Source organism: Cetorhinus maximus, chromosome 7 (assembly GCF_964194155.1).
Source record: "Cetorhinus maximus chromosome 7, sCetMax3.hap1.1, whole genome shotgun sequence".
Taxonomy (NCBI): domain Eukaryota; kingdom Metazoa; phylum Chordata; class Chondrichthyes; order Lamniformes; family Cetorhinidae; genus Cetorhinus; species Cetorhinus maximus.
In genome coordinates this window covers 87,697,984-87,722,454 of record NC_135885.1, presented here as the reverse complement: position 1 = coordinate 87,722,454, position 24,471 = coordinate 87,697,984, and positions in this window count along the sequence as shown.

Genomic DNA, 24,471 nt, shown 5'->3' with positions numbered 1-24,471 from the left:
AGTCCCACCAGGGCTCTGTACGATTACAGAAAGACATCTTGGCCAGAGTTTTGCGTCCCGGGGTTAGGCATGCGCCCGATCCGAACGGGCGTAAGATCGTGCGAGATGATGTCAGGTGAGGGTCCCAACGTCACTCGGGTGATAATTTGCTCGGCGGGCACGCGTGGCAGTTAGAAGCACACCCACCAACAATTGAGCGAGTAATTAAGCCTATTAAGGAGTCAATTTAACAGCAATTTTCCGTGGCCCGTCCAACATTATGGCTGGTGGTTGGGCCAATCGGCCAGGTGGGCTTTACATTTTTGCTCAAACCTCATCCAAGTGTGGGATGAAAGCTCCGTTTGGATTTAAAACAAAACAAAATATCTGGGGACTGTTTTTTTTAAATAAGGTATGCTGTTAGGTGCTTGACTGTGCTGCATGGACATTTTTTCAGCATTTTTCTGTTTTATTTTATCTTTTGACAGCCTGCAGCTCCCTGAGGTAGCTGTCTGCCTTCAGGAAACTCAGTGGAAGTGCTCACCAGCATCCGCGGTGACGTCGGCACCCGCCCTCTTCCTGCCCCCACCAGCAATGCTGAACTTTTCTCAGCGCGCGTTTCATGCTAGCTGGCCGTTAATTAACCAGCCAGTGTAAGATTGCGTTCATAGCGCAATCTCGGCCAGAAGCGGGTTTTACGTCCGTTTCCGGCCGTGCTGACCGAGGGCACACTCCTTTACTCCTGTACTCAAATCCTCTTGCGATGAAGGCCAACTTACTATTTGCCTTCCTAATTGCTTGCTGCACTTGTGTGTTAGCTTTCAGTGGATCATGAACAAGGGCACTCAGGTCCCTTGGGACCATCAACACTTCCCAACTGCTCACCATTTAAGAAATACAGGCACCGGACTGCATATCCAGGAGGCCCGGGACCCAACGTGTGCCGGTTTTGTGGATCTTTTAGATTTTGGGTCCTGGGGGGCACAGGGCAAGGGGCTGGGGGGGGGGTGGTGCGGAATGGGATAAAAATTAATTAAAACTTAAATCCGGCCTGGCTTCTTTGCCCCGGGGAAGGGATGTGGGTGGACCAGGCTGGCTTCTGCGCTGTCAATCCTGACATGAAATAAATAAGGCTGGACCCAAAGAGCAGGGGATCAGGGTGCCATGACCCAGGTGTGATGGACAACAATGCCTGATGGGGATTGTAGTTTCCAGGGCGGGACCCAGTTTTCATGTCCTTCCAGATTTTGGGATGCCGGGGAAGGTACCTGTACTCTGCCTTTCTGCTTTTTCTACCAAAGTGGATAACTTCTCACTTATTCACATTATATTCTACCTGCCATGTTTTTGCCCATTCACTTAGTCTACCCAAATCCCCTTGAAGCCTCCTCGCATCCTCCTCAACTCACATTGCCCCCTAGATTTGTGTCATCAGCAAGTGTGGAAATATTACATTTGGTCCCCACATCCAAATCATTTGTATAGATTGTGGACAGCTGTGGCCCAAGCACCGATCCTTACAGTACCCCACGAGGTATAGCCTGACACCCTGAGAATGACCCGATTATTCCTACACTCTGTTTTCTGTTCGCTAACCAATTCTCAATCCATAGCAGTATATTATCTCCAATTCCATGTCCTTGAATTTTGTTTACTAACCTCCTGTGTGGGGTCTTATCGGAAGCTTTCTGAAAAATTATGCCACATCCACTGGTTCTCCTTTATCTCAGCTCCAAGTAATATCCTCAAAAAAAAACTCCAACAGGTTTGTCAAACATGATTTCCCTTTTATAAATCCACATTGACTCTGCCCAATCATATCATTATTTTCCAAATGTCCAGTTATCATATCCTTTATAATAAATTCTAACATCTTCCCTACTACTGACATCAAACTAACAGGCCTGTAGTTCTCCATTTTGTCTCTCCCTCCCTTCTTAAATAGTAGGGTTACATTTGCTACTTTCCACTCTGCAGGAACCTTTTCAGAATCTATAGAATTTTGAAAGATACCCACCAAGGCATCCACTATCTCTCTAGCCACATCTCCTTCAACACATTGGGAATCATCCCATCTGCTCCAGGGGATTTATCAAACTTTAATCCAATTAATTTTTTGAGTACGATCTCGTTATTAATACTAATTTCTTTAAGTTCCTCATTTTCACTGGTCTCCTGGTACCCTCATATTCCTGGAAGATTTTCTGCATCTTCCTCTGTGAAGACAGACACAAAGTAATTGTTTAGTTTCTCTGCTATTTCCCTATTCCCCATTATAAATTCTACTGTCTCTGCCTGTAAGGGACTCACATTTGTCCGAGCTAATCTTTTCCCTCTCACGTACTTAAAGGAGCCTTCACAATCCGCATTTATATTTCTTGCTAGCTTGCATTCATATTTTCTTTTCCCTTTCTTTATCAGTTTCTTGGTTATCTTTTGCTGTATTCTGAATTGCTCCCAATCCTCAGGCTTACCACTTTTCCCGGCAATCTTATAAACCACTTCCTTTGATCCAATCCAATCCTTAACTCCTTTTGTTATCAACGGTTGATTCACCTTTCCTGTGGGTTTTTGTGTCTTAAAGGAATGTATATTTGTAATGGTTCTTTTAATATTAGTTATTGCCTGTCTAATGCAAATCTTTTAATGTATTTTCCCAATCCACCATAGCCAATTTGCCCCACATACCTGCATAATCTCCTTTGTTCAGATTTAGGTCCTGGTTTCAGAATAAACTACATCACTTGCAAACTTAATGTAAAGCTCTATCATATTATGGTCACTATTTCCTAATAGCTCCTCTACAGCAAGGTTATTGACTAGCCCTTTTTCATGAGATAATACTGAATCTAAAATAGCCCGATCCCTAGTTGGTTCCTCAATGTACTGCTCTAGAAACCCATCTCGTACACATTCCAGGATGTCATCCTCCATAGCATTACTACTAATATGTTTATCCAGTCTATAAGTAAATTGAAGTCACCCATTATTACTGTATTACCCATGTTACATGCAACTCTAATTTCCTGATTTATACCGCACTCAACATTACCACTACAGTTTGGTGGCCTGTAAACTATTCCTACCAATGTTTGCTGCCCTTTTCTGTTTCTTAGCTCCACCTAAACTGATTCTACATCTTGATACTTTCTAACTAATTTACTAATCTCATTCAATAGTGACCATAATATGAAGGTGGCTCACCTTAAGGAAGAGGAGTACAGAGACGGACCTGCGGGATATACTCAGGGTGGTGAGAGGAACTTCTGAGTGTCTGGGTGTGCACTGAGTTTGAAAAGAAAATTTGAACAGTGGTGTCACAGGAAAGCAGTAAATTGATTGACTGGTGAATCACTGCTGTTAGGAGGGTGTGGAAATAGCTGGAAATTAGAAAAATGTGAAGCTTTAAATAATCGTTAAGTTTATTAGATTCTAGATTCATCAGTACTAGGAAGGGTTATCACAGTTGTAAAATTTATTATGTAGGTCCAAGTAAAATAAAGTACAATAAAGTTAAATAAAGTTAACGTAAGTGAAGTGAAGTTAAGATATGGCAGGGCAGCTTGATCGCATGGAATGTGTGTCCTGTAGTCTATGGGAGGTTGTGGACAGTATCCGTGATCTAGATGACCACAGGTGCAGGAAGTGTCAGCACGAGGAAATTGAGCTCTGGGCTTTGGAGCTTGAGCAGCGGCTGGAGTCACTGTGGCACATCCTCAAGGCTGAGAGCTATGTGGATAGCACATTCAGAGAGGTGGCCACACTGCAGGCTTGGAGCATGGAGGCGGAAAGGGAATGGGTGACCTCCAGGCAGTCCAAGAGAACCACACAGGTAGTGCAGGTGGTCCCGCTCGCTAATCAGTTTTCCGTTTTGGATACTGGTGAGGGCATTGGTTCCTCAGAGGAGTGCAGTCAGAGCCAGGTTTGTGGGTGGCTCAGCTGTACAGGAGGGGAGGAAGAAGAAGGAAAGAGCAGCAGTGATAGGGGATTCATTAGCTTGGGGAACGGACAGGTATTTCTGTGGCCGTAGATGTGATTCCAGGATGGTGTGTTGCCTCCCTGGTGCCAGGGTCAAGGATGTCACAGAGCGGCTGCAGGACATTCTTAAGGGGAAGGGTGAACAGCAAGAGGTCATGGTTCACATTGATACGAAGAACTTAGGTAGGAAAGGGGTGAGGTCCTGAAGGCAGATTTTAGGGAGCTAGGAAAAAGATTGAAAAGCAGGACCTCTAATGAGTAATCGTGGAATTACTTCCAGTTCCACGTGTTAATGAGCATTGAAATAGGAGAATTGAGCGCTTGAGCCCATGGCTGAAGAATTGGTGTAGGAGGGAGGGCATCAGGTTTCTGAGGTATCGGGGCCAGTTCTGGGGCAGTTGGGACCTGTACAAGATGGACGGGTTGCACCTTAACAGGACCGGGGCTAATATCCTTGCAGGGAGATTTGCTATGCTGTTGGGGAGGGTTTAAACTAGATTTGCAGGGGAGAGGGAACCTGAAAGGGAGCTCAGATTGAAGGGAAGCATAATTAGTGACAGAAGTAGAAAAGCAGAAAACAAAATTAGAAGACAGACAAAGCACAGGCAAGCATCAAATAGGATCAGCATAGAGAATAAAATTTTTAAAAAATTAATAAGCAAATCAACCGTGGTTAATGGAAGAAGTTAAAGATTGCAATTAGATCAAAAGGAAGTGGCTTATAAGAGTATCAGGAAAAGTGGTAAGCCTGAGGATTGGGGGAAATTTAGAACCTAGCAAAGGAGGGCCAAGATGCTGATTAAGAAAGGGAAAATAGAATATGAATGCAAACTAGCGAGGAACATCAAGGCGCACTGTAAAAGCTTCTTTAGGTACATGATAAGGAAAAGATTAGCTACAGGACAAATATGGGCCAATTACAGGCGGGGACAGGAGAATTTATAGTGGAGAACATGGAAGTGGCTGAGAAACTAAACAGTTACTTTGCATCTGTCTTCACGGAAGAAGATACAGAAAATCTCTCAAATACTATGCAACAAAGGGACTTGTGAAACAGGAACTTAAAGAAATTAGTATTAGTAAAGAGGTAGTACTTGAAAAATTAACTGGATTTAAGGTTGATAAATCGCCTGGACCAGATGAGCTTTATCCCAGAGTGTTGAAGGAGTGGCTAGAGAGATTGTGGATGCATTGGTGGTTAACGTTCAAAATTCTATAGATTCTGGAAAGGTTCCTGCAGACTGGAAACCAGCATATGTAACCCCACTATTTAAGAAAGGAGGAAGAGGGCAAATGGAGAACTACAGACCTGTTAGTTTGAAGTCAGTAGTAGGGAAAATCTTGAAATCTAATTAAGGATGTAATAACTGGACATTTGGAAAAGAATGGGAAAATTGGTGGAGTCAACATGGATTTATGAAAGGGAAATCATGTTTGACAAACTTGTTGGAGTTTTTTGAGGTTGTTACTTGTAGCATAGATAAAGGAGAACCAGTCGAGGTGGAGTATTTGGATTTTCAGAAGGCTTTTGATAAGATCCCACACAAGAGGCTAGTAAATAAAATTGGAGTGCATGGGATTGGGGATAATATACTAATATGGATTGAGAATTGGTTAACAGACAGAAAGCAGAGAGTAGGAACAAATGGATCATTCACAGGATGGTAGGCTGATACAAGCAGGGTACTGCAAGGATCAGTGCTTGGTCCTCAGCTATTCACAATGTATGTAAATGATTTGGATGTGGACCAATTGTAATATTGCCAAATTTGCTGATGACACCAAACTTAGTGGCAATGTCAGTCGTGAGGAGTATGCAAGGAGGCTTCAATAGGACCTGGACAGAATAAGTGAATGGGCTAGAACATGGCAGATGGCATATAATGTGAATAAGTCTGAAGTTATCCATTTTGGTAGAAACAAAACAAGATGGCAGAATATTGTGACATTTTGAGAGATTGGGAAGTGCAGGTGTCCAAAGTGACCTGGGTGTCCTTGTTCATGAGTCACTAAATGCTAGCATGCAGGTGCAGCAAGCAATTGGCAAGGCAGATGATATGTTGGCCTTCATCACAAGGGGATTTGAGTACAGGAGTGAGGATGTCTCGCTGCAGTTATGCAGAGCCTTGGTGAGACCTCAGAATAAGTGGTAGGCCATTTAAGACTGCGATAAGGAGATATTTCATCACCCAGAGGGTGGTGAATCTTTGGAATTCTATACCCCAGAGGGCTGTAGAAGCTCAAACATTGAGCATGTTCAAGACAGAAATCGATGGATTTCTGGAGACCAATAACATCTGTTGGAGATTGATCACACCAAGGCATCATTTCGTACGTAGAAACCCTATTTATTACTTGTGCACAAGGGAGAACAATACAACGAGAGCTATTGCACTGTCTCAAAGCAGAATACACAAACACTTGCTTAAAAGCATTTTATAACCAATCAGTAAATTTTGCACATCTCAATCTGCTTATTTGCATACGTTAACTGACCAATCCATGTTTTAGTTAATTTCCATTCCCATCACAACAGGTGCGGTGCCTACGCACTTGGTTATCACAACTTTGATTACATTCGGCCTGAGAAAGAACAACATGGAATGTCTCAGGGCTCATCCTACAACAGTGGTCAGACAAGATGGTATTGTTCTTCAAGGTTGCAGTATTTTTCTCTTAGGCCTAGGCATTTAATTCAATTTCTCCATTAACCTTTTTAGTACTAAGTGGGTTCCCTATTTGTCTAGGCCACCACACATCAAGGGATATGGAGATTGCGCAGGAAAGCAACATTGAGGTAGATGATCAGCCATGATCAAATTGAATAGTGGAGCAGACTCAAATAGCCTACTCCTGCTCCTATCTTCCTATCCCTTATTAACAGTGTTACTCCACCTCCTTTTCTCCTCTGCCTATCCTTCTGAAATGACAAATATCTCTGAATATTCAGTTCCCATTCCTGGTCACCCTGTAACTACATCTCTGCAATGGCAATTAAATCGTACCCATTTGCACCTTCAAATCATCTACCTGGCTGCGAATGCTGCGTGTATTCAGATAGAGTGCCTTTAACTTTGTCTTTTTAACACTATTCCACATTCTGCTTCTATTTGATGCTTGCCTTTGTTTCATCTGCCTTCTAACTTTGCTCACTGCTTTTCTACTTCCTGCTACCAGTTATGCTTCCCTCCAATCTGAGCTCCCTCTCAAGTTCCCAACCCCTGGCCAATCTAGTTTAAACTCTCTCCAGCAGCACTAGCAAATCTCCTTGCAAGGATATTAATCCCAGTCCTGTTAAGGTGTAACCCATTCACATTGTACAGGCCCTACCTTACCCAGAACCGGGCTCTATGCCTCAGAAATCTGATGCCCTCCCTCCTACACCAATTCTTCAGCCACGTGTTCAATCACGCAATCCTCCTATTCCTATGTTCACTAGCACCTTATGTTTTCAAAGTGCCCAAAAACTGACATCTACACTACGTCAGCAGAGCCATGAGGAACAGCAGCATCAACACCACGACATTGCTGAGGATGCTCCATTTCTTGATCTTACACTCCCAGCTACCAGCTCAGATACTGGCACTCACAAGCTTTAGAGGCTGTATTGTGAACTGCAGGTTGTGAGTCAGTGGGCTGTAACCAGGCCAAGGGGAAAGAGTAACTCATATGCTAGCTTCCCAGAGGGTGAAGTCACAGACAGGTTCTGTTGCAGGGTCTCAGATGAGAACATCAATGGGGTGGCATATTGGAGAATACTGATGAGGATACACAGAGTTGCTTGGTGAATTGGCAGGCCTGCCAGTCAGCCTCCAATTGCTGTCTAGGAGCATGGAAGAGCCTGGCTCCAATGTGGCAGAGGGCATTGCGCAGAGCTTTGAGCCCTTCCTTTCCACCGTGGAAGGGGTGGCCAACTACGTGAGAATAGTGGCACATGCGACCAGGATGGAGTGCGAAGGCTGATGTCTCCCACTGCAATGCAGCAGAAAGCACCCAATGGCGCAGTGCTGCAGTGGAAGTTCAGATCAACATCATGAGATGTATGCTTGCTAAAATACAGGCACAGATTGCTGCCACCATGGCTCTAGATCTCAGTTCTCAAAGATGCACACAAGCTGTCACAACACTAGGGCAAGCTATGCTCCAGCAGATTACTAGTATTGCTGAGTGGCACCCCATGGGAGTGACAGTGGCTCTGTGGAGAGCAAACTTGCTGTCCTCTCTGAGGATGACAACATTCATGCTCTCACCACTGCCACTTTGCCAGTTCCCTGCTGTTGTCTGTCTGGCCCAGACAGCTGCCACCCAGGCTGAGGTGGTGCAGTCCAAAGTCAGACCATCTAGGCCCAGAGCTGCTCAAGATTGTCCTGCAAGGCCATCTGCAGTCTTCCCAGTGAAATTCAGCAATCTTCCACCCGCCATGCTGCAGCCACTGGAGTAGAACAGCAGGAGAAGTAGGACAGGGACAGGTACCTGTAAGACAGGCACTAATGAAATACACAAGGGATATTAGTTCATTTCTGTTTGTATAATTGCATGTGTTATTGTATAAAGATGTTTGGTGAGTGCTTTTGTTGGTGACGTTTGTTGCTGGATGTTGACCAAGAGAATGATATGGATTCTGATGCAATGGTGGGGAATGGTCGCTGAATGCTGAAATGAGGAGGTTGTTTCAGTGAAAGTGGAGTCTCACAAACCACTGCCTCATTGACCATCCATTTACATGGTTTCCAGGATGCCTTCTCCCTGCCTTCTCTCTGTTTCCTTCTCATCCTCTTCTTCCGCCTCCTCTTCCTCCCTCCCTCCATGCAGAGCTTCCACTCTCTGCCTCCTTCATTCCATTTCCTGGTTATGCTGCAGATCGAGTGGCACTGTACACAACTGCCTCCACCTGGGTCAAGTACTTTCTCCTCCTTGACTGCAGTCAGAAACTGGCAAAAAGCACCTCTATGATCCCAGCACCATGCTTTCACCAACTGTCCTAAGGAAAAGTTACTCAAAAACACCTCACCTGCAATTTGTTGAATGACTCTTTAGTTACCATTGCTTCAGGGCCCATCTTGCAGCAGAACAACTGATACTTGGTGAGTGATGTATGAATATGTTCCCTGTACTGGAGTTGCCCAAATTAGGGACGATGGTGTGGCATCAGCCGGTTAGGCTTTGTGATGTTGGGATATTGCACCATCAGAGCTTTCCAGTGCATGTTGAGGACTCCCCTTTGTGCCTCCTCCTGCTCCCAGAACAGGCCACACAGGCAGCAGTCAGCAGCATATCATGCACCTGAAAAGCAGCAGTAGGCATCAGTAGCACCACTTCAAGTAATGCTTTACAACCGAAATTCATGCCAAAGGTATCAAGCTAAGATCTTGGCAATTTCGGCTATTCTGACACAGTTAATATGAAAAGAATTACTATGTAATGTATCCCTGCTGAATATAACAGCATAACACCAATCACACTATTGCAATTTTAAGCCTTATTCTTTTAAGTCTTACAGATGCCAAATCTATATTATGTGCGCACACATTCATTATAACAGTACTGAGAATTTTTTTAAACTTAGAAATTGAACATATTCCCTTTCAATCTGAAATACAGTAAATATCTAACTCCATTGTATATCTACTAATAATTATCTTTGCTCATTATCAGATCACGGTCCAGATCTCCTGAGCAGTGGCAATGATGAGCGAATTGCTGCTGCGCTCCAAGATTCCACTGACTCGGTGCTGCTGTGCATTTCTCCTGGGATCTTCCAATCCCAGCTGTCACAGAAATGCGCAGCACAGCATCCCTCAGGGAGCTCCGCCAGAGTGGGGTAGAGTCAGAGGGAAGACAGGACATGCTCCCTTTTTATGGTACTAGCATCCAGTCTTTGAATGTTAATGAATGGATGAATGAGAGTGGATGAATGGGTGAGTGGATGAATGAGTGAATGGATAGCTGGGAGGGTAGGTGGGTGAGTTCAGTAGGTGGTAGATGGGTGGATGGTTGAGTGGGTAGGTGGGTGATGTGGTTGGTGGATGAGGTGGGTACATGTGTAGGTGGGTGAGTGGGTAGTGGGATCGGGAGGTAGTCTGGTCGGGGGGAGCCGGGTGATCATATGGGTAATCGGGTTGGATCAGAGTAGTCGGGGGTTTCAGGGGATAGTTGTTCTGGTTGGGGGGGTCGTTGGGTTGGGAGGGGTAATCTGATGGTTGAGGTAGTCGGATGTCCTGGAGGGGGGGGTGTGGTGGGTAGTCAGATTGGGTTAGGTGGGGTGTAGTTGGGTGATCGTGTGGGTAGTTGGGTTGTGGTAGTCAGGTGGGTTGGGGGGTGGTTGGGTTGGTAGTCAGGTCGTGTTGGGTATGTAGTCAGGTGGCAGAGGTGGGGGGGGTCTGAAGTGGTGGGAGGGGTCATGGGGCGTGATTGGGGGGGGCCATTTTGGAGTTATCTAGATGTCAGGCTAAGTTTTATTCTGTCTAATTTTTCCTGGGTAGCTATTCAGCTATGTACCTTGGAACTGTCCGAAGTCTCAGACTCTAAATCACAGGGTCCTCATGTGACCATGAGTGAGGAAGGTAATGGGACTGAGCAGAGAATGGTGGATGAGCCTCATACTTTGCAATTGTCAAACAGGTTTGAGGTGCTCACAGCCTGTGTGGGTGAAAGCGAGGTCTGCAAGGTGGATGAGCAGGCTGGCCATGGCACCTTGGGTTACCATTGACCAGAAACTGAACTGGATTAGCCATATAAATACTGTGGCTACAAGAGCAATTCAGAGGCTAGAAACCCTGAGGCAAGTAACTCACCTCCTGACTCCCCAAAGCCTATTCACAATCTGTAGGGCACAAGTCAGGAGTGTGGTGGAATACTCTCCACTTGCCTGGATGAGGGCAGCTTCAACAACACTCAAGAAGCTCAAGACCATCCAGGACAAAGCAGCCTGCTTGATTGGCACCCCTACCATAAACATTCATGCCCTCCACCATCGATGAACAGTGGCAACGGTGTGTACCACCTATAAGATGCACTGTAGAAACTCACCAAGGCTCCTTAGGCTGCACCTTCCAAACCCATGACTACTACCATCTAGAAGGACAAGGGCAGCAAATACATGGAACCACCACCACCTGGAAGTTCCCCTCCAAGCCACTCACCATCTTGACTTTGAAATATGTCGCCGTTCTTTCACTGTCACTGGGTCAAAATCCTGAAACACCCTCCCTAACAGCACTGTGGGTGTACCTACATCACATGAACTGCAGCGGTTCCCGAAGGCAGCTCACCACCATATTCTCAAGGGTAATTAGGGATGGGTAATAAATGCTGATCCAGCCAGCGATGCCCACATACCCCATAAATGAATAAAAATAGGAAGCCATTCAAGTGGGGGGAGCAAATAGGAATGTAGTAGTACTAGGAGATAGTGTAGTGAAAGGGATTGACACTGTTCTCTGCAGCAAAAAGTGCGAGTCCAGAAGGCTGTGTTGCCTGCCCGGTGTCAGACATCTGCTCAGGGCTGGAGAGGAACTTGCAGTGGGAGCGGGAGGATTCAGTTGTCGTGGTTCATGTAGGTGCCAATGAAATAGGCAGGACAAGGAAGGAGGTCTGCGTAGTCAGTATGAGAAGCTAGATACCAAATTAAGAAGCAAAACCTCAAAGGTAATAATCTCTTGATTATTACCTGAGCCACATGCAAATTGGCATGGGGCAAATAAAGAGATGAATATGTGGCTCAAAGATTGGTATGGGAGAAGTGGGTAATGGTTTGTGGGGCACTGGCACCAGTACTGGAGAAAAGTGGGGGCTGTACCATTGGGACGGTCTACAACTGAACCATGCTGGGAGGAGTGTTCTTGTGAAATGCATAACCAGGAAAGTGGAGAGGGCTTTAAACTAAACAAGGGGGCGGGTGCGGGGTGGGGAGGTGGGGGAGGTGAGGAATCAAGCTTGGGTAGACGTGGCAAATCAAGGGATAGATTCAAGGCAGGAGACCATAATAGTAATATGGGAAATGAGTATCATAGAATAGCAGGAAAGGACAGAGAGATAAAACCTAAGCATGCACCAATAGTCAAGACTAGATGTTACAAAGATAACAAAAAGACAAAATTAAAGGCTCTATATCTGAATGCGCATTGCATTCATAACAAAGTAAATTAATTGATAGCACACACTGAGGTAAATAAATATGATTTGATAGCCATTACAGAGGTATGGCTGCAGGCTAACAAGGTTTTGGTCCTGGATATTGAGTGGTATATGACATTCAAGAAGTGGAAGCTAGGTAAAAGTGGAGGAGTAGCACTGTTGATCAAGGATAGCATTAGTGCAATAGTTAGAAATGACCTTGGTTCAGGAGATCAGAATCGGTTTGGGTAGAGATGAGGAATAGTGGGGGAAAGGAGCCATTAGCGGGAGTGGTCTGCAGGTCCCCTAACAGTAACCACAATATAAGACAAAGTATACAAGAAGAAATATTGGGTGCTTGTGATAAAGGGACAGCAATAATCTTGGGTGATTTTAATCTACATATAAACTGAAAAAATCAGATTTGCAGCAGTAGCCTGGGTGAGGAGTTCATAGGATGCTTTCAAGATAGTTTCTTAGGAAGCACATTCTGGAACCAACCAGAGAGGCTATATTGGACTTGGTATGGTGTAATGTGACAGGGTAAATTAATGACCTCAGAGTGAAGGGACCTCTAGGTAGCTGTGACCACAATATGATTGAATTTTACATCTGGTTTGAAAGGGAGAAGAGAGGGTCTAAGGCTCATATTTTAAACTTAAATAAAGGCAACTAAGTGGGCATGAAAGCTGAGCTGAAGTGAACTAGGAGACTAGGCTAGGTGATAGATCAATAGAGAAGCAGTGGCAGACATTTAAGGGGATATTTCAGAATAACCAGAATAAGTATACTCCTACCATAAAGAAAAATTCTAAAGGGAGGACCCACCATCCATGGTTAACTAGAGAAGCTAGGGAAAGCACCAAACTTAAGGAAAAAGCATATAACTGCGCAAAGATGAGTGGCAGGTCAGATGATTGGTCAGAATATAAAGAATGGCAGAGAATGACTCAAAAGTTAATCAGGAGAAGGAAATTAGAGTATCAGTTGAAGCTAGTTAGAAATGTAAAAGTGGATAGCAAAAGCTTCTACAGGTATTTAAAAAGGAAAAAAGTAAAGTGAGTGTTGGTCCTCTAAAGAGTGGCAATGGGGAGTTAATAGTAGATAATAAGGAAATGGCGGATGAAATGAAAAAATAATTTGCTACTGTCTTCACGACAGAGAATACAAAAACCATTCCAGTAATAGCTATAAATCAGGAGGTGGAAGGCAGAGGGGAACTTGGTGAAATTACAATCACTAGGGAAGATGTACTTAACAAACTGATGGAGCTATGGGCTGAAAGTCTTCAGGTCCTGATGGACTTCATCCTAGGGTCTTAAAAGAGGTTGCTATCGAGGTAATAGATGTGTTGGTGTTAATTTTCCAAAATTCCATAGATTCTGGAAAGGTTTCATCAGACTGGAAAGTAACAAATATAACCCCTCTATTAAAGAGGGGAGGGAGGCAGAAAACAGGAAACTATAGGTCAATTAGTTTGACATCTGTTGTGGGGAAAGTGTTAGAATCGATCATTAAGGAGTTAATAGCTGGGCACTTAGGTATTTGTGTTATGGCACAGCTGATAAATGCTGAGCTGCTCAAATCCCAAAGGGAAACTTGAAACAACTTCCACAACTGTTTTGCAATTTGTATATATTTCAAGATGCATGCCTTGAATTCAGTAGTAATAAGACCAGGTTGCTTACAAAACTAAATTAAACTTGTATTAATAGAAGAAATAATTTTAAGCACATAGATCTACAAATTACCACCATATTAATTTTTAAATATGCTAATTAATCTAACCCCAGTTACACCTTCATTAACACAACGGTAAAACAACATAGATTTAACAGACCCAGGCAAAGCACACACCCTGGACAGTCAGATTCAGAATGAGTTTTCCTCAGCTTCAGTTCCTTGTAGACAACAGCTTGAGGCTTAGAGACTAGAGGCTTTTCACACTTGTTAGATATTTAGAATTCCCTCTTTCTTACACACAACCTCATCTTCTTTATACAGATTTCCCCTTTGAATGCAAATTCCCATTGTTTCACTATGTCTTTGGACTTTACCTCTTTTGCATTCAAGCTAGTCTGGTTTATTTAAAATGCAAATATTCCCTTCACATCTCACATTCTGAACCCATGTTTACCTATTTAACATTTCAAACCTAGATTATCTTCTGATACATCAAAGCCTTCAGACCAGCTGCCTTTAATTCAATTAAGTCCCACACACACACACACACACACACACACACACACACACTCAGACATAGACACAGACCCTGCTATTACTCTACAATAAATGTCAACAACATTGTGAAAATTATTACATCTTCCTGACATTGGGAAGATTCAGTGTGCTTTTGTGAAAGTGGAATCATGTTTAACCAATTTATTGAAGTTCTTTGAAGGAGTAACATGCACTGTGGATAAAGGGGAGCATGTAGATGTGCTGTGCTTGAATTTTCAGAAGACATTTGATAAGGTGCCACATCAAAGGCTATTGTGGGAAATAAAAGCTCATGGTGTAGGGGGTAACATATTAGCCTGGAAAGGAGATTGGCTGGCAGAAAACAGAGAGTATGCATAATAGGTCTTTTTCTGATTGGCAGGATGTGATGAGTGGAGTCCTGCGGGGGTCTGTGTTTTATTCAATAACTTAGATGAGGGAAGTGAAGGCATGACAGCTTAATTTGCAGGTGACACAAAGATAGGTCGGAAAGTATGTTGTGAAGAGGACATAAGGAGGTTGCAAATGGATATAGATAGGTTGAGTGAATGGGCAAAAATATGGCAGATGGAGTATAATGTGGGAAAATGTGAAGTTGTTCACTTTGGCAGAAAGAATTTAAAAAAGCAGCGTATTACTTAAATAGATAACAGCTGCAGAGGGATCAAGGTGTTCTCATGCATGAGTCACAAAAAGTTAGTATGCAGGTACAGCAAGTAATTAAGTAGGCTAATGCTCTCTTTTGTTACGAGAGGAATGGAACATAAAAGTAAGGATGTTATGCTTCAGTTGTACAAGGCATTGGTGAGGCCACACCTCGAATATCGTGCACAATTTTGGTCTCCTTATTTAAGGAAGGAAGTAAATGCATTGGAAGCGGTTCAGAGGAGGTTTACTAGATTGATACCTGGAATCAACGGGTTGTCTTATGAAAAAAGGTTACACAGACTGGGCTCGTTTCCACTGGAGTTTAGAAGAGTGAGGGGGCGACTCGATTGAAATGTATAAGATCCTGAACGGTATTGACAAGGTGGACATGGAAAGGATCTTTCATTTTGTAGGTGAATCCAGGACAAGGGGGCACTGTTTTAAAATAGGGGTTGCCCTTTTAGGACAGAGATGAGAACTGTTCTCTTTCACAGGGTTGTGCAACTTTGGAACTCTGCCTCAGAAGGCAATGGAGGCGGGGTCACTGAATATTTTTAAGGCGGAGGTAGATAGATTCTTGTTAGGCAAGGGAATCTAAGGTTATCAGGGATAGATTGTGGAATGCGGAATTTGAAACACAAACAGATCAGCTATGATCTTAATGAATGGCGGAGCAGGCTTGAGGGGCTGAATGGTCTACTTCTGCTCCTATTTCATATGTTCACATGTTCTGCAAGCAGCTGGATTTCTTAACAACCCTGGGTGCCCATCAAATGTGGCTGTGAAACCTACACCTCTTCCTGTATGCTGCAAAGTTAGAAAATAGCATGCAGAACAAAGTGGCATCATCTTCCACTATTTATATTATTATTGTGAACTCCCAGTTTTAAACAACAGAATGTGTGTGTGTACATTTTCAAACCTAATGCCACATCTGTGCCAATTTTGCTACGCTATTACATCTCCAAGTTTATCCTGAATTGGGTATAACAGAGAAGAGATGTACTCCATCTTCTGTAATAAATGGCAACTTTCTGTTCCTGTTACTCCTAAACTCCATATATCTGCCCTACATCCTCATATCCCTGGTATCCATAATCAAGGATTTGTCTTTTACCCCAGCTAATTATTTTCCAGGGCTTCACCTTTTTAAATCCCTGTCAGTCAGCCCTTTGTTCTAAAATCTGGGATTAATGTCACATAATCGCTAACTCTTGACCTCTGCTCCTCTTTTCAACCTTTATGTTGACCTACTTAAATAATTTGGCCATTAACCTAGCTTCTTTAATAATTAAAAAGCCATTTTAATTTCTCATTTGTAGCTAACAATGTTTCCCATATCCATACTTTAAATGATTGAATTGAAATGGACATGAAGTCCAATATCATTAATACAACACACAGATTGTTAAACACTTTGGGCAGATATTCCCCAGCCCTGTGGAGGCTTTGGGGATGGATGTCCAGGAAATTTAGAGAAAAGGTATCGGGATAGGACCCAACACCTTCCTGCCTCCTCACAATTTTTTCCAGAGGCAGCTTCAGGAAGATGATGGCTACCCGCCTGGCAGTGACAGAAAGCCAATGATAATAATAATTGAGCCAATTAGAAGCCATGTTTAGGAGGGATTTGAATTGTGCTGGTTATGTATGGGAGTCCCTGCTTTGTCTCCAGTTGCTTCCCTACTCGCAGGAGGTGAGAGCGCAACAAGAGGTCAGGACATCATGAGATGCAAGTGCAGTGTTCACTTTAAAGGAGCAAATTCACCATCTTCAGGCCGCCTGCCTCCAGTGGTTTGGAAATCGTTGTGTTTCACCTGCAGACGGATTCACTGGATTGTGCTGAGTGTGAGGGATTGGCTGCTGCTCATGCAGCTCAGGGACAGGTAGCCTTAATAATGGGGCTGCCAATCACCCCTCAATTCTGATTGGTCCCCATGTGTCTCTGGACCGCCCGCTGTCCCAAATTGGATCGCGGATGTGGAGATGGCCTAATGATTGAGCGCCTCCTGTAAAATTAAACCAGTGGGTGTGTTACTAAAATGTGTGAGGTCGGAATTCTGATGTTCATGGCAAGAGTTAGGTCTTTGAGTCCGTAATTATCTAAACACATTGCAGAAATAACCATTTAGCTGATACAATTGAATCAGCCAAGCTTCACAAAAAATGTAAACGAATTGTTATGTATTTTAATTGGAATACAGGATAGAAATATATTATATTGAAAATATTTATTGGGGGCAGCATTGACTGTACACATGTCTGTTAGAAGATGTTTCATAAATTATATGGCTTGCCTTGCTCTGTGTGCTATTCTTAGTACACCGCATTTAACAAGATTGTGTAAATTCTTGCTTACACTGTATTGACAAAGTGTCAAACCATTTATTTTTGAAATAATGTAGACAGGAATTTAAGTGAATGTGTCAAATTGTGCATTGGAAGTCAGCCCACAGAAGAAATCAAATTCTCATCATTAGTCTTATTATTATGATGTGTTTAATAATGGCCAGATTTTATTTTCCACGGACAGGCACACACCCAACCCGAATGGGCGTAAAATCGCGCAAGATGACCTTGGATGAGCGTCCCGACATCATCATGCACTTGCGCGATATTTCACTCGGCGGGCACGCACAAAAGTTGGAAGAACACCCGCCAACAATTAAACACATTAACAGCCCAGTTGTCAGCGCTTTTTCGTGGCCCATCCAAACTTATGGTTGGCGGATGTGCCAATCGACTAGGCGGACTTTACATTTTTGATGAAACCTCATCCAATGGTGGGATGAAAATAGGGTTTGAGATAAAAAGAAATATCTGGGAACATTTTTTTTAACGAGGTTTGCTTTCAGGTGCTTGATTGTGCTGCATGGATCTTTTTTTCCCAGAATTTCTGTGCTTTCTTTTATTATTTGGAGGACTGCAGCTCCCTAAGGCACCTGTCTGCCTTCAGGGAGCTCAGTGGAAGCACTCACCAGCACCCGCGGTGACCTCGGTGCCCGCCCTCTTCCCGCCCCCACCGGCGGTGTCAGGCCTTTCTCCGGAGGCGTTTCACATTGCCTGACCGTTAATTGGTCAGCCAACATGAAATGGCGGTCGGGGGCCGATCACAGCCAGAAGCACATTTCGTGTCCGCTCCCGAGCCCGCCAATCGCGTGCACGTGAACGTAAGATTCAGGTCAATGTGTACAATAGCTATGGAGATGTATTTTGCACCAGTAGCTGTTCATTTCCAAAGCTTTTCAAACTCAGAATAATGGCAACTTGGGTACAGTGTTAATTAAATGACTGTCAACCATAACCCGTATTTAATGTAGTAATATATGAATGAAAAATAATATTAGAGTAAATTGGACCTAAGGCTTGCAATTGAAATCTAAGTAAGATTCAATTTCTATTTATAGTACATTCGTTAACTAATAGATTTTAATGTCTGTGAAAATTTAAAACATCCTTGAACCTGATTTGGAAAAATATCTACATGTTTTTATTTACCAAATACATGTCTGCAAGTTAGAATCCATAGTTAGTACAAAGGCAAAGAATTTATGATGAACCTTGTTATGATCGAGCAGTTGGTAAAAGCTGAGTTATTTAAAAATCCCAGAGGTAAACTTTAAGCAACTGTCATAATCTATAATCTTAATGTTATGTTTGAGATGGGACTCTAAATTCAGGAATCAGACCACCGGTTCTCAAGGTTTTACAATAAACTAAATGAAACATTGTATTAATTTACACAGGTTAAAATATTTATACACATGGCTACAAATTACTACTATCATAACTTTTAACAAATTCCCAAACAAATCTCCATTAAGGCAAAAGTAACCCGTAGACTTAACCAGACACCAAGCAAAGCATTTTCACCTTAAGAATTTAAAATGAGGTTCTTTTCACTTTGATTCCTGTGGAGACAGTTGGAGGCTTCCAGCTGCTGTTGATCTTACATTGCCTCTGCCCTGTACACACAAAACTGCTAAAGTTATACCCAGCACCGCTCATTGAATGTAAATTCTCATTGTATCACCAGCCTCTTTGAACTCCACCTTTTAACAATAAAACCCCTTTCATAGTACCAATTTTACTGGTAATATAAACATATGGCTTGGTATCTGCTAGATAGGTGGTAGCTTTCACCCCGCTTCTTAAATGCTGTATTCAAAAAATGCAAATGCACACTATCTCTCTTACATATCAAAACTAGTGCACATCAAAGCACTCAGGCTAGCTGGCTTTAATACAATTAAGACATACCCACAGACTAAACCTCTATTTTAAAAGAAAAATATTTTCCAATAACATATACATTAATAGCTTCATGACAACCTTTATAAAACACTGGCTTGGCCTCAACTGGAGTATTGTGCACACTTCTGGACACCACACTTTAGGATGGATGTGAAGGCTTTAGAAAGAATGTAGAAAAGTTTTACAATAATGGTCCCAGGGAAGAGTGATTTCAGTTTCATGGCTAGATTAGAGAAGATGGGGCTGTTTACCTTAGAGAAGAGAAGGTTTAGAGGAGATTTGATGGAGGTGTTAAAAATCATGAGGGTTCTAGATAGAGTAGATAGAGCAAAACTATTTCCATTGGTAGAAGGATTGAGAAACAAAGGACGCTGATATAAGGTAATTGACAGAAGGACCAACAGTGACATGAGGAAAGCCTTCTTACACAGTGAGTGGTTAGGATCTGGAATGTACTGGCAGATTCAATCATGGCATTGAACAAGGAATTGGATAAGAACCTGAAGAGAAAAACCTTGTAGGGCTATGGGGAAAGGGCAGGGGAATGGGACTAGCTGAGTTGCTTTTTACAGAGAACCAGCAAGAATGCGATGGGCTGAATAGCTTCCTTCTGTGCTGTAACCAATCTATGCATCTGTTGCATTATGGGCAGATCCAACTGCAGCTAATGATAGTCAAGAAACTAGCTGATAAAATTAAAACCTTATGTGAGAAAACTCCTTCAGCTTGATTCATGTCAGACATACTTTCTTTTGTGGTATCAACAGAGGCTGATGTTTGCTAGAAAGTAAAAAAGGCTTTAAAAATGAAAGATTCACTCGTGTGAAAAGGCAAGACTGAAAGTAATGTAGTAGGGCGACTCTTCTAAAATGTGGTTAAAATGTAAAGCTGTGGCAGAAAAGGAGGTGCTTTACTCTTCAACTACCCAGGCTACACCTGAAGTAGAAAAGTTTGATGTTGACAGTGGGAGGTAAACTTTACAAATCCTTGGCCATGATGAGCAGTGGAGAATTATGTAGCTGCCCAAGGAATTCTAATAATCACAAGGTGATTGATAACATACCTGCAATGCAGTTTCTAAAAAAAACTGTCTTAACTGGAATCTCCTAGAAACTGCTGCTGGAGACACCTGAGGCTTGAAGCATCAATTTTCCATCCTCCCGGGGACAAGCTCCCTGGCACATGTAGGAAAATTGCCTAGAGCTATGTACGTAATTGTATGCCGGTTGTTGTCAGTAACTTGTGGCCCTATAAATAGGCACAGGTTGAAACTGTAGTTGTTGGGATTGGGAGGTGTGTTTGTGTAACTCTATAAATAACTGCTTATTAAAGTATGTATAGACTGACTCCAGTTCCATCCTTCACCAACTGTCTTTCTGAAATATTAACTTCTGACACTGATGTTAAATTTGGCTTAATCCTGGAAAATTGGCTCACTTAAGCTCCTCAATAGGCCTAAGGGTGGGTGGACAGCCTGACACCTTACCTGCTCCCATAATATGCTGGGCAGGTTGAGGGGGACACAGTCATAAATAGCACAGTCATAAAATGAAATGATTCAAAATGGACCAGAAACTGAAACTTTCAATATATCAAAAGTACTGGTCAAGCAGGTATGAAAACTATCAATTGGAAATGAGCAGTCAGTTACGAATAATAAAACAACTTAAATCAACATACTTGTTTCATTATGTGAGAGCTTTCAATTACAAAAGGCTAATTCGCATTTTCTGAATGTCCTATGTGCACATGACATGGGGAACTCAGTGTGGATGTTATACTCACATTGGTGTTTATAATCATTCTGCAGGGCTATCTATCATACTAAACTCAAATGACATATGCTTTTTTGAGTTATTAAAATTTTCAGGAGCAATTTTGGCCAAATGCTTTAGGCTCTAAAGAGGTGGCCAAATAGGGTCTTTAGTTGAAATGCTGGTTTAGCTCATGATTAGTGCAAGACTCCATTTTGGTAAGGGAGTGGAAGAGTGCAATAGGAATGGCTGCTTGTAGGATTTTAAAGGATTGATTAAGATTTAAATTGCTGCACGCCATTTTGATAGCTAGCACTTCATATAATGGCCTCTCCTAACAATGATCAGCTGGTTGGGAATAAAGTAATTGCTGAGAATTTTGAGCACTTTTTAAAGGTATATCACCATTTACTGTTCATTTACTGCTGGAAGTTTGAAGAGGACCTTTGAAACATTTGGAGACTTTCTGAGACACGTTGGCAAGTTTTCACCAATACTCCATCAATATTTATTTGGGAAATTGTCAGAAGACTTCACCTAACAAGAGTGAATGCTGTACCTGTACTTTAAGGTACTACTGTACCCTAATGAATAGCTCATAGAAGTCACCAGGGGAAAGGGAGTGCTAGGCCAGGGGTATCTTGCTAAGGGTCCGTCTTGGTGTGCAGGAGGACTGGAAGGAGTAAATGAAGCCAGGTACAGTAGCAACATCTGCGGCAGGAGAGAGGGATGGGAGGGGCAGGAGGGCTAGTGGGACTGCTTCCCATCTGCACATAGAGGACATCAGCACTCCTTTGGACTTTCTCAACCAGGACCTTCAGTGCTGAGTCCGAGAGCCTTTATGCCCTTTCACTCAGACCCTAAGCTATTCTGCCCTTGTGCAGTATGTCAGTCAGCTCACTCTACATCTTCAGTGTAAGTGAATGTGTGAAACCACATACACTGTAACATGAAAAGTGCATTTAATCAGCACTTGAATGCTAAACTTACAGTGTCTGTTTTAGCACCTCCAGGAAAATTCAAATTATGGTAATCAGTAATTAGGACCAAAGTTGCATGTTAGAACTGGACATTCAAAAAGCTGCACTGTACCAGCTCTGTGCCTGATTACTGCTTGTTTTCAACCTTTCACTAAAATAATCCCCTTAAAGTCTGATATGCAGCACTTCTACATACCACAGGTCACAGAGAGGCTGAAGTTTGTCTGTGGGTCTGTTTTTGGACAGAGAATCAGGTGTGGTTGGCACACCAAAATCACATAGGGAGGACAATACAGGTGACTTGGTGAGTGCCCTCATTATAATAAATAAAGTTTCTGCAAATGTTGGCCCCACAGGGAATTGGCAGCTCACCTGACCTCAGCTCTCTATTTTGGGTGCTAGAGGCCGCCTGCACCACGGAAAGTGGAGGTCCACTTGGTTATGAGGAAGGGTCAACAGGGTAAGTAGTTCAGGAGGAGGAGTATGAGAGAGGGGGGGAGGTCAAGAGGAGGAGAGAGTTGGGAGGAGGAGGGGTCAGGAAGAGAAAGGGTTCAGGAGGAAGAGAAGGATGGGAAGAGGAGGAGCTCGGGAGGAGGAGAGGGTTGAGAGCCGGAGGAGCTATGGGGAGGAGGGGTTTGGAGGAGAAGTGGTTAGAGGGGAGGAGAGAGTCAAGAGGAAGAGTTTGGGAGGATGAGAAGGTAGAGAGAAGGAGGGGTCGCAGGAGGAGGAGGGGGATGTCAGGAGGAAGAGGAGATCTGGAGGAGGAAAGGATTGCAAGAAGGATGGATTTGGGAAGAAAGGATCAGGAAGAGAATGAGGTTAGGAGGAGAAAAGGGTCAGAAAGTGAAGGTATTCAGGATGAGGGTTTGAAACAGGCAAAATCATCTTCCCATAAAGCTGCTTTGTCCACAGTGGGCACAGATGGCAAAGGGTGCCAATGTCAGCAACAACATCCCACAGACCTGACTCCAATGCAGGAAGTTGTTTAATGGCGTGACCTGGGTTGCTAAGGTTAGACATCTAACTTTGATCTCAAATTACTGTCTGTCTGACCTGCAATAGTTCTAACCCTCATCATCCGTGCCTCAGCTCTCAAGGCCACACTCTGCACCTCCTACTCCCCGCACTGTCACTGCCTTCACCTTATCATACCTCTGCCACCTTTACACACCAGCAACAATATTTTTTTCTGTATTCTTTCATCAGGCATGGGTGTCACTGGCAAGGCCTGCCTTTGTTGCCCACCCCTAATTACCCTTGAACTATGAGGCTTGCTAGGCCATTGCAGGGGGCAGTTGAGAGTCAACTACTTTGCTGTGGGTCTGGAGTCACATGTAGGCCAGGGAAGGATGGCAGATTTCCTTCTCTAAAGGGCATTAGTGAACCAGATGGGTTCTTACAATAATTGTTGTCATTGTCACTATTACTGAGACTAGCTTTAGATTCCAGATTTATTAATTGAATTTAAATTCCACTAGTTGATGTAGTGATTTGCACCCATGCACCCAGCATATTAACCTGGACCTCAAGATTCCTAATTCAATGACATTACCACCAAGCTGCTGCCTCTCAAATATTCAACCTCACACACATGCAGACACTCAAGCCATCTCAAAAGGAGAATACCCTCCTTTCTTTTTCACAGGGTCATCTGGTGATCAATAACATAGGGGAGGCAAGGACATGAAGCAACATGAAAACTTTATGCTACCTGCTTATCAATATGATTGCAGCCCAATATGAAATACACTATCAACTGGCTGTATGCTCAGCAAGGGCCCAGCAGCATGTGTGGCTAGCATGACATAGAGCACTTCCTAAAGATAGCCTGCCTCTCTTAAAGGGAGAGTTGGGGGGGAAGGGGTACATTCAGGCCACAGCAGTTACTTGAACGTTATCTGAAAGGTTCCGGTAGAAGCAAGAGGATGGGTAATAGAGCAGCTGAGCAGAGAGAGGCTCCCAGGTTCCTGGATATAGAACTGGAGGCCTCGGCGATGGAGGTTGAAAAGAGAAGATAAGCCATGTTTCCACAGGGGGCTAGGAGGCCTTCAAAGTTCACTTTGATAAGGGAATGGGAGCAAATGGCCAGGGAGATATATTCTTGGAGGCTGACCCAAGGATTTGACTGCAGTGCTGGAAAAAGTTCAATGACCTCACAAGGGTAATCAAGATCAGTGAATGCGCCTTCAAAGATGTTCAGTTCCCAAGAACAAATAAAAAAAAGATATTTCCTTCCTACTACATCACCAACTCTCATTATGCTCAAAGCATTACAGCCAGCTCATTCACCCATCAGCAATCAGGACTCATGCCTAACATTCAGACACTCCACCTAACATTCAGATACTTCGCCTAACCCTGATATATGTGCCACTGCTGCCAGCCTCACACTCACCTCACAAAGCTTCCACATAACTCCAGCTTTTCAGCCATGGCAGGTACATTACCAAAACATGTTATTCTTACCACTTTCTTTCAGGACGAGATTGCATATAACCTCAGGGAGCAGCAGGGGTCAGGCACCCCTGCAAGACCTGAGTCCT